Source organism: Oryx dammah, unplaced genomic scaffold (genome assembly GCF_014754425.2).
Source record: "Oryx dammah isolate SB20612 unplaced genomic scaffold, SCBI_Odam_1.1 HiC_scaffold_18, whole genome shotgun sequence".
Lineage (NCBI taxonomy): Eukaryota > Metazoa > Chordata > Mammalia > Artiodactyla > Bovidae > Oryx > Oryx dammah.
Genome location: NW_024070202.1, coordinates 20,898,162 through 20,909,794, shown reverse-complemented (window position 1 = coordinate 20,909,794; position 11,633 = coordinate 20,898,162). Strand labels below are relative to the sequence as shown.

Genomic DNA, 11,633 nt, shown 5'->3' with positions numbered 1-11,633 from the left:
GTGGAGCCGTGGTGGTGGTGGTGGTTGGCGGGGTGGGGGGGGGGGGGAGTGTGTGTGTGTGTGTGTGTGTGTGTGTGCGCGCGCGCGCGCGCGCTGTGGCCCGGAAGCGCGCACTACGCCTGCGTCCTTCCTCCGTCTTCTTAAAGATCTGAAGGCTGCTGCGGTTCTTGTGGGAGGTCTCCCAGTTTCATTTCCTTCGTGTCCCAAGAACTAGCGGTAAAATTTGACCGCTCTCGCCCTGGAAGATTTGACAAGATTAGTACTCCCTCCGTTTTCCCCTGTCAGGCTGTTTCCCTTTGCAAAGGGGAAAGACGTTGACCGTCAGCTTCAGCTCCCTGAGCTGACTGAGCAGCCTCTCGTCCAAGCTCTTCAAGTGGTTCCCTGACACTTGCGACGCTGAGAGTGACATAAACCGGTTGGTAGACGCGTGCTGGTAGCTGAGAAGTCACATCTGTTTTAATTTAGAACCTCTTAATTATAGAAAGGAATAGTTAGTGGGTGGGAACCGGATTTGGTTTTGTTTTTGTTTTTGCACCGTGTGTCTCCCTCCTCCCCATAAGTGCTTAGTTACCAGAGTGTGAGATCCCTGCCCAAATCCCCGTGTTTCAACTCATCCCTGTGACTTGGGGCTACTCTCCCCAATATTTTAAAGGGTAGCTTATCTCATGTGAAAAATGAGAATAACCATACAGAGTTGTTTTGAGAGTTAAATGAGGTATTGACAATGCCTGTCATCCACGGACTGGACTCATTGCCTGCAGAGAACTTCACGTTTAATGAATGAAACCTACTTTTATAGTCACGGTCACAATGTACGTCATAACCAACGAAGTAACTGATAGTAATCTATTGTATTTTTGTGTTCTGACAGGATAGGTGGCCAATAGAATATGAAGATATGTAAAAGTAAGAAATGCAAATAAGAAACATACAATTTAATATCTTAAATTCCTATTTGCACGTGTAAGATAATTAGCCTGCTTACATAATGTTGGTAAAGATATAAATAACCTGGCAAGCAGTTAGACAATATGTAGCAAGAGTATTAAAACTAAATTTTCACATCCTTTAGCCCCACAGACCCACCTTTCGGAATTTATCCTAAACCTAAGGGCTTCCATTGTGACTCAGCTGGTAAAAAAATCCGCCTGCAATGCAGGAGACCTGGGTCCGATCTCTGGGTTAGGGAGATCCCTGGAGAAGAAACAGCTACCCACCCACTCCGGATTCTGGCCTCAGTCCATGGGGTCGCAAAGAATCGGAAACGCCTGAGCAACTTTCACTTTCGAGGAGAACTCTAATAAGTTTTCAGTACAAAGTGCATGCATGCTAAGTCGCTTCAGTCGTGTGGGGCTTTTTGCGACCCCATGGACTGTATGTCCACGTTCTTTTCTGAGAACCCTATGTCCTCCAGGCTCCTCTGCCCATGGGATTCTCCAGGCAAAAATACTGGGGTGGGTTGCCATTTCCTTCTCCAGGGGATCTTTCTAACCCAGTAATCGAACCCAGGTCTCCTGTATTGCAGGCAGATTCTTTACCGACTAAGCTAGGAGGGAAGCCCTCAAAGTGACAGTTGTTCAGTTATGTCCAACTCTGCGACGCTATGGACTATGCAGTGTGGAATTCTCCACGCCAGTACACTGGAGTGGGTAGCCTTTCCCTTCCCCAGGGGATCTTCCCAACACAGGGATAAAACCTAGGTTTCCCTCATTGCAGGCGGATTCTTTACCAGCTGAGTCACCAGGGAAGCCTAAGAATACCGGAGTGGTTGGCCTATCCCTTCTCGGGATCTTCCCCACTCAGGAATCAAGGCGGGGTCTCCTGCATTGCAGGCGGATTCTTTACCAGCTGAGCTAGTAAGGAAGACCAAGAATGCTGGAGTGGGTTGTTATTCCCTTCTCCAGGGGATCTTACCGAGCCAGAGATCCAACCTGGTATTGGCAGATGGGTTCTTTACCACTAGCACCACCTGGGAAGCCCTCACTTAACCTAAATGTCCAACAATGTGAGGTTAGTTAAATCATTACTCACCTCCCCTTTTAGCCCATATCTTCCCTTGGAAGCATTGATTCAATTATTTAAGCCCTCATATTTAGCCCAGGCCTTCCAAAGGTGAGGAGAGGGGTGAGCATCTTTCACTAATATTGTTTGAAATTTCAAAATAAATATTATGGCTAAAAGAAATCAGAATCATGGAGAAAAAAAAATAACTTGCATATCTATTGTAATGGCCTACCTGTATGACCCTACACTTACAGAATTAAAGGGTTACCTAAATATAGAATAGCCATACAGTTAGATCTTATAAAATTTGTAAAAATTATGTTGTAAATGTTTTATTACATGAGAAGTGATGATAATATACCACCAAATAAAAGCAATATGCAATAGATAATGTATGAAATATTATAAAGTCTGTAAAGTCTGTTCACATTTAGAACATATGGGTATAAATGGAAGGAACTATAAGTAAGCAGTCATTTGTAGTTTGAGGCTATGATTTTTTTTTTTTTAATTTTGGGAAGTGAGGCATCTGCTTATTTATTTTAATTTGATTGGCTGTGCTGCATGGCACGTGGGAACTTAGTCTCCTGACCAGGGATCGAATGGACCCTCCTTGCATTGGAAGCAGAGTCTTAACCACTGGACCACCAGAGAATTCCCTCATTTTTGAATTAACAAATGTTTCTTTAACATATACTGCTTTTCAGTTAAAAGGTATTATTTTTAAATTCTCAAGGCAATACTTAGTCATTATTCTATCAACTGTTCATGGGAGTGTTAGTTCAGTCACTGTGAAAAACATTATGGAGGTTCCTTAAAAAGTTAAAACTAGAAGTACCATATGACCCAGCAATCGCACAATCATAGTATATATCTGAAGGAGATGAAAATGAGGTCTTGAGATATCTGCACTTCCATGTTCATTGTAGCATGGTTCACAGTAGCCAAAATATTGAAACAAAGTAAGAGTCAGTTCAGTTCAGTCGCTCAGTCATGTCTGACTCTTTGTGTCCCCATGAACCGCAGCACACCAGACCTCCCTGTCCATCACCAACCCCCGGAGTCCACCCAAACCCATGTCCATCGAGTCGATGATGCCATCCTACCATCTCATCCTCTGTCGTCCCCTTCTCCTCCTGCCTTTAATCTTTCCCAACATCACGGTCTTTTCTAGTGAGTCAGCTCTTCGCATTAGGTGGCCAAAGTATTGGATCTTCAGCTTCAACATCAGTCCTTCCAATGAGCACACAGGACTGATCTCCTTTAGGATGGACTGGTTGGATCTCCTTGCAGTCCAAGGGACTCTCAAGAGTCTTCTCCAACACCACAGTCAGTAGATGAATCAATAAATAAGATGTGCATATATATTGATAAATATATGATATATACATATATACATATGTGTATACATACACACATACACAAACACATAGGAATATTATTTGCCAGTGCGAGAAAAGGACATCCAGTTGTTTGTGGCAACACAGAATTTGAGGGCATTGTACTAAGTGAAGAAAGTCAAGCAGAGAAAGGAATACCATATGAGACAGCTTGTACATGGAATTTTACAAAGCTGACCTCATAAAAACAGAAGCTAGGATTGTGGTTAAAAAAGGAGTGGGAGAAAAAGGAAATGGTGTACAAACTTCCAGTTACAAGATTAATAAGTTCTGGGGACTCTAATATATAGCATAGTGACTATAATAAACAATACAGTATCATACATGTGAAAAACTAGATTGTAGATGTTCTAACTGCAAAAAGAAATGGTAATTATGTGACATGATACAGGTCTTAGATAATGAATGTTATGGTGGCATCATTTTGCAATATATGAGTATCAAATCAACATGTTGTACTCCTTAAGCTTACACAATGTTACATGTCAATTTCATGTCAGTAAACCACAATTGCACTCATCTCACATGCTAGTAAAGTAATTCTCAAAATTCTCCAAGCCAGGCTTCAGCAATACGTGAACCGTGAACTTCCAGATGTTCAAGCTGGTTTGAGAAAAGGCAGAGGAATCAGAGATCAAATTGCCAACATCCGCTGGATCATGGAAAAAGCAGGAGAGTTCCAGAAAAACATCTATTTCTGCTTTATTGGCTATGCCAAAGCCTTAGACTGTGTGGATCACAATAAACTGTGGAAAATTCTGAAAGAGGTGGCAATACCAGACCACCTGACCTGCCTCTTGAGAAACCTATATGCAGGTCAGGAGGCAACAGTTAGAACTGGACATGGAACAACAGACTGGTTCCAAAGAGGAAAAGGGGTACATCAAGGCTGTATACTGTCACCCTGCTTATTTAATTTATATGCAGAGTACATCATAAGAAACGCTGGGCTGGAAGAAACACAAGCTGGAATCAAGATTGCTGGGAGAAATATCAATAACCTGAGATATGTAGATGACACCACCTTTATGGCAGAAAGTGAAGAGGAACTAAAAAGCCTCTTGGTGAAAGTGAAAGAGGAGAGTGAAAAAGTTGGCTTAAAGCTCAACATTCAGAAAACGAAGATCATGGCATCTGGTCCCATCACTTCATGGGAAATAGATGGGGAAACAGTGGAAACAGTGTCAGACTTTATTTTGGGGGGCTCCAAAATCACAGCAGATGGTGACTACAGCCATGAAACTAAAGGACACTTACTCCTTGGAAGGAAAGTTATGACCAACCTAGATAGCATATTCAAAAGCAGAGACATTACTTTGCTGACTAAGGTCCGTCTAGTCAAGGCTATGGTTTTTCCAGTGGTCTTGTATGGATGTGAGAGTTGGACTGTGAAGAAGGCTGAGCGCTGAAGAATTGATGCTTTTGAACTGTGGTATTGGAGAAGACTCTTCGGAGTCCCTTGGACCGCAAGGAGATCCAACCAATCCATTCTAAAGGAGATCAGCTCTGGGTGTTCTTTGGAAGGAACGATGCTAAAGCTGAAACTCTAGTACTTTGGCCACCTCATGAGAAGAGTTGACTCATTGGAAAAGACTCTGATGCTGGGAGGGATTGGGGACAGGAGGAGAAGCGGACAACAGAGGATGAGATGGCTGGATGGCATCACCGACTCGATGGCTGTGAGTTTGAGTGAACTCCAGGAGTTCATGAAGGACAGGGAGGTCTGGCGTGCTGCGATTCATGGGGTCTCAAAGAGTTGGATACGACTGAATGACTGAACTGAACTGAACTGAAAGCTGGAAAACAGTAAAAATAATTAAAACTAGTTAGTGACTTGAATTATCTGATTTTTTTACAGCGTCTTAGTAATAATTTCTAATGAGAATAATTTTAAGAGTTTGAGAAAGCTGTGCTGGATGAATGAATCTATTGTACCAGGCATTCTTCATATCACCTCATTTAAATGTAATAGATTCTATTATTATCCCACTTCTTTTTTTTAAAATAGAAGAAGTAGAGAATTTGAGGTATTATGACTTATTCATGGCCACAGAACTAGCAAATAGCAGAACTGGAACTCAAATATTCTGGTTTCAAAGGCTAAAGTATTATCCAGTATAGCAGAAGTGTCTGTATTTAATTTTAAAGATGAATTTTTGTCTGAAAAAAAAGGCTAAAATACATGAAGACTAATATAAAAAGTAATTCTTAAACTTCATAGCAGAGAATGTGAAGGGAATGAAACTGCTCTGGGTTTTCATGGAAGAGAATGCTGAAAGCAGCAACAATAATAATTTTTTTTTAATTTGTTGGACTATAAGGAAAGCTGAGCACTGAAGAATTGATGCTTTTGAACTGTGATGTTGGAGAAGACTCTTGAGAGGCCCTTGCACTGCAAGGAGATGCAACCAGTCCATCCTAAAGACAATCAGTCCTGAATAGTCATTGGAAGGACTAATGTTGAAGCTGAAACTCCAATACTTTGGCCACCTGATGCAAAGAACTGACTCATTGGAAAAGACCCTGATGCTGGGAAAGATTGAAAGTGGGAGAAGAAGGGTATGACAGAGGATGAGATGGTTGGATGGCATCACTGACTCAAAGGACATGAGTTTGAATTAACTCTGGGAGTTGGTGATGGACAGGGAGGCCTGGCGTGCTGCGGTCAATGGGATCGCAAAGAGTTGGACATGACTGAGCGATTGAACTGAACTGATAGAGGTAGAATCTTAAATATGCTCATAATTTTTTTTCAGATATGCTTCCCCAAAAGATAAAGGGTTTTACTACTCTTTGCTACTCTTTGTGTTTTCAAATCTTAGTCTAATACTTACAAATGAGATGATAATTTTCTTCTGTTTTTGTTTCTTTGTTTTTGCCACACGTACAGCTTACAGCTTGTAAGATCTTAGTTTCCTGACCATGGATCAAACCAAGGGCCTCATGAAAATGCCAAGTGCTAACCACAATCCCCACAATAGGTTTTCTTTAAGAGATAACAGGATACATCAAATCAAAGCTCATTTACTTATTTGACTTGCTGTGTCTTAGTTGTGGCACACAAGATCTTTGATCTTTGTTGTGACATGTGGGATCATTTCATTGTGGCATATGGGATCTAGTTCCCTGACCTGGGATTGAACCTGGGCCCCCTGCACTGGGAGTGTGGATTCTTAGTCAGTGGACCACCAGGGAAATCACCTAGAGTTCACTTAAAAGACATTCCAAATCAGTGCTTTTTAAATTATTTTCATAAATCTCTTTAGGAATCTGAAATATGATATGAAACTACTCTCCCAAGGTGGGAGAAAAGAAACAAAAACATTTTGTGTACATTCTCAAGGGAGTCACAGATTTCCCTGATGTCTGGCCATGTGGGCCAGATTAAAAACCCTTGCTGTAAAAATCATTAAGGATTAATGTGGCAAGAAAATGGATTATAAAACCCAGTTAGGTAAAGATGGCTCTATTTAGACCTCAGTCATTACAACAATGGTGCTATATTTGCTAGCCATTATTTGTTCTAATTTTCAAAGGGGGCTTTGGGAAATAGTAATTATGAATTAGCTACAGAGACAGGATACCATTGTGGCATATCAGCACTAGATGACCCCACATTTCTTTTCAAAATACCCTGAAAAGATTCATCTTTCTTTCTTCTTCTTTTTCTTTACAGTTTTTCTACTTTCAGTATTGCCATACTTTAAATTGCAGTTTAACCTTAAAAAGGGGTAAGTTTTAGTTTTTATTTGTAAGTGGGACATAGCTTGGACACCCTGGATTCTGGTTTTGTGGTCTTCAAATTTGCCTCAGTGATCACCACTGTACCATCTAAGTAGACTCGTTGTTTTATGGATTGTCATTTTAAAATAGCCTGGTCATAAGGAAATGTTACATGTTCTATGAATACCCTAATCATAGAAATAATATTCAAAAATATAATAAATTTAAATTAAGAGTGAATTAGTAAGAATCAAATTAATTAAAACTTTAAAGTCTTAAGGGAGCTTATAAATATTGAGATCTTACTACTTTGACACCTAGTATCCCCCAAGCTCAAAGTGATGTTTTAAAAATCTAGTTAGAGCTTGTAATTAAATGAATTGTTCTTTTTCATTAAATATTAAATCTAAAATAGGAAGTGAAAGTAGATGAGAAACTGGAAATACCTGAATAGAGATTTCATATGTATAAGTTATTCATTGTGTCTCCCTAGTTCTTCAGTCTTCCAGAGTCACCCTTTCCATTAGTAGACAAATAAAACACCATGAACACTCTTTCCTAGAGGCATGTGTTACTGTTGTTGTGTGTTGTTGTTGTTGTTGTATCCGACTCTTTGCAACCCCATGGACTGCAGTATGCCAGGCTTCCCTGACCTTCACCATCTCCTGGAGTTTTTTCAAGCTCATGTCCATTGAGTCAGTGATGCCATCCAGCCATCTAATCCTCTGACCCCTTCTCCTCCTGCCTGGGGCATGTACTCCCCAGTTTTTCTAAAAGTATCTGCAAAGGAAGGCTTACAACATTTTGCTGAAAGTTGACTGTCATTATTTTCCATGCTCTGCTCCTGGCTGAAATCTTGATCACTTTGTGGTGTCTTGTCACTACTTCTGTATTCTTCATTGCACTCTCTGAATCCTTTTGCTATGCATTTAAACATGGTTCCTTTCTGTCAGACCACAAGTCCTCATAAACAGAAAGCTGTATGTATAATAGCTAAAGTGGTTTAAGCATACAAAAAGCAAACAACTTAAAACTGTATCCAACACTGGTTTTTATTAAAGTTTAAAGTTCATTTTCTGCCACGAGTCATATTGTAGTGATCCTTCTTGCATCTGAGCCCAGTCCATCAGTTACCCAGGAGCCCATTCTGATTCTCCAGCAAGATTTTTCCCAAATGCTTTCCTGTCAGTCCAGGGGCCCAGACTTTCCTTTTCTCAAGATACTGCAGTGAAAATAGAAAATTCCTCTTATAGAGGCCAGTTTGGCTGTACATTTACCTTAATATCCCAATTCATCCCACCTCCATTTACCTCTCATCTTAATGCCTATTTAGACTTTTGTGCTAACTTCAAACTTTCTTTTAATTTTCATTATATTTGTTCTTTCTTCCTGTTGACTAGAAAATATATCTTCTAGAATTTTACATTAATGAAATCAAACATTATGTACTCTTCTTTGTCTGGCTTTTTTCATTCAGTCTACTTGATTCATCCATCTTGTAAGTATTCACAGTCCATCCCTTTTTACTGTTGAGGAGCTTTCTCTTATAAGGAAAGACCACACAGATGTGGGTCATGGTCCTGTAGCACAATCTATATTGTCTCTATGGTTTTAATCCTGAACGTATAAATGGTCATTCTTTTTAATTTTAGCCATTAAATAGATGACTAGTGGCCTATTCCTGTGGTTTCAATCGGCATTTCCCTAATAGTTACTGATGTTGAACATTTTTTCAAATCCATAATTGCCATTCTCATAGACTGTTCGGTGAAGTGTCTGTTCAAAACTTTGCCCAGTTTTTCTTATTATTTTGTTTTCTTTTTATTGAGTTTTGGGAGGGTTTTAAAAATATATTCTGGATACAAGCATTTATCAGATATATGATGTGCAGAATTTTTTCCCTTCAATCTCATTCTTTTAACTTTGTCTTTCAAAGAGCAGAAGTTCTTAATTTCGATAAATTTGAATTTATCAACATTACCTAAAGCCAAGTAGGTAAGAGAGTTAAGTAAATCAACAATTACAATATAATATGATAAGTCCTATGATAAGGATTTGCACAGGATGCATGAAGAGATGGTGTTTGACTCAGACTTAAGATTAATAAGGGATTCCCTGGTGGTTCAGACGGTAAAGCACCTGCCTGCAATGCTGGAGACCCAGGTTCGATCCCTGGGTAGGGAAAAACCAAAGACTTTGTGAAGGAGGAGATACCTGAGGAGGAGCTAATTGAGTACAGCTGGAAATGGAGTTGCAGGCAAGATAAGAACATGGGCACAGAGAATTATAATTTTAACTATGAAATCTGTATAAGTGGAGCATAGTATATATATATGAGGGCAAAATAGAAAATGAAATTAGGCTGAAAACTGAGAAACTGACTAGTCATGAAGGATCCTGTGCATTAAGGGGTTATGACTTTATGGTAATAATTATGGTCATATGTGCATTTTTAAAAGATCTTTCAGTAGTTGTTGCTGAAAATGCATGGGGAATGGATGGGATGAATACTGGGGGCTGAGAGACCAAATAAGAAGTGTGAGAAGGACCTAGGACAAAAGTAATGATTCCTGGGGGACAGAGAAGGTTCAGTTCAGTCATTCAGTCATGTCCAGCTCTTTGTGATCCCATGGACTGCAGTACACCAGGCCTCCCTGGCCATCACCAACTCCAGGAGTTTATTCAAACTCATGTCCATTGAGTTGGTGATGGCATCCAACCATCTCATCCTCTTTTGTCTCCCTCTCCTCCTGCCTTCAATCTTTCCTAGCACTAGGGTCTTTTCAAAAGTGTCAGTTCTTTGCATCAGGTGGCTGAACTATTGGAGGTTCAGCTTCCAAATCAGTCCTTCCAATGAATATTCAGGACTGATCTCCTTTAGGATGGACTGGTTGGATCTCCTTGCAGTCCAAGGGCCTCTCAAGAGTCTTCTCCAACACCACAGTTCAAAAGCATCAATTCTTCAGTGCTCAGCTTTCTTTATAGTCCAACTCTCACATCCATACATGACTAGTGGAAAAATCACAGCTTTGACTAGACAGACCCTTGTTGGCAAAGGAATGTCTTTGGTTTTTAATATGCTGTCTAGGTTGGTCATAACTTTTCTTCCAAGGAGCAAGTGTATTTTAATTTCATGGCTGCAGTCACCATCTGTAGTGAGTTTGGAGCCCCCCCAAAAGAAGTGTGTCACTGTTTCCACTATTTCCCCATCTGTTTGTCATGAAGTGATGGGACCAGATGCCATGATCTTAGTTTCTGAACATTGAGTTTTAAGCCAGAGAAGATGGACAACTATAAATAATTGGAAGATAGACAAAGAAAGATTTGACTATCACTGAATATTTCCTATGAGACTGTGGAAAGAGCTAAATGTGAAATTTGAAAAGAACATTTTTAAGCATAAATGACCTAAATGGTGTAGCCAAGAAACAGGGATGCATAATTTGAAATTTCATTATTTGTTTTATATATTTTCTTCTCTGAGAAACTAGCAGAATGGGATTGACGAGATGGCTGGTAGATCAACACGGTCATTAGCTTAGTAATGGACACTAGTAGTCAAGGAATAGGTGGAGCCACATACTCAAGGGTTTCCCTGGTGACTCAGAGATATAAAGAAGCTGCCTGTAGTGCAGTAGCCTCAGAAGACACGGGTTCAGTCCCTGGGTGGGGAACATCCCTTGGAGGAAGGCATGGCAACCCACTCCGGTATTCTTGCCTGGAGAATCCCATTGACAGAGGAGACTGGCAGGCTTCAATTTGTAGGGTTGCAAAGAGTTGGACATGACTGAAGCGACTTAGCACACGCACATTATATTCAAAGTACGTCCCCATATGTTTTGCAAATTGAAGATTATTTGGGATTCAAATCTTTATAGGAGAATAATCAAATCTTTCCAGGGGAATAATTAATACCCCCTATGTCTGTATTTTAAGATTAATTATTAAATAATCAGAACAATCTCAGATGAGACAACAAATTTGCTAAGTGACTTGGGAGACAATTAGACTATTCAGGTTGGAGTTCAAGTGAACAGCAGGAAGTGGAACTGACAGATTTGTGTGTGTGTGTGTGTGTGTGTTCAGAGTTCGTAACTATAGAGATCAGGGAAGTCAGAGAATGATAGGCAAGTTTTATGTGTTTAGTTGGGCAACTGACCAAATCCAAAAGGTCAGCCCAGATTGGAAGTAGTACTTTCCTGTTCCAGGCTAAGAGAAGATGGTTAGTATTAAAGAAACAAGAGCTTTCAGGACAAGGCTATCCTTATATAGTGGGAGAACCCTGAGCAAAGAGCCAACCAATGCAAATTAATGATTCAGGCAAAATGTCTGAGCAGTGATACATCTGTGGTGGAAACCAAGCTAAGAATATAGCTTAATAGTAAACCAAGGTCTGTAGCTTCCCTGGTGGCTCAGTTGTAAAGGATCAGCCTGCCAATCCTGATCTGAGAAGATCCCACATGCCGTGGAACAACTAAGTCTGAGTGCCACAACTATTGAGTCTGT

At 40.2% G+C, this 11,633-nt stretch overlaps 1 non-coding gene across 1 annotated transcript; it reads left to right on the top strand.

Annotated features, from left to right (window-relative positions):
* Positions 1–9,239: 9,239 nt before the first annotated feature.
* On the top strand, positions 9,240–9,311 carry TRNAC-GCA. The gene has a single exon. It is a non-coding gene; the product is annotated as a tRNA-Cys (tRNA).
* The last annotated feature ends 2,322 nt before the right edge of the window (positions 9,312–11,633 follow it).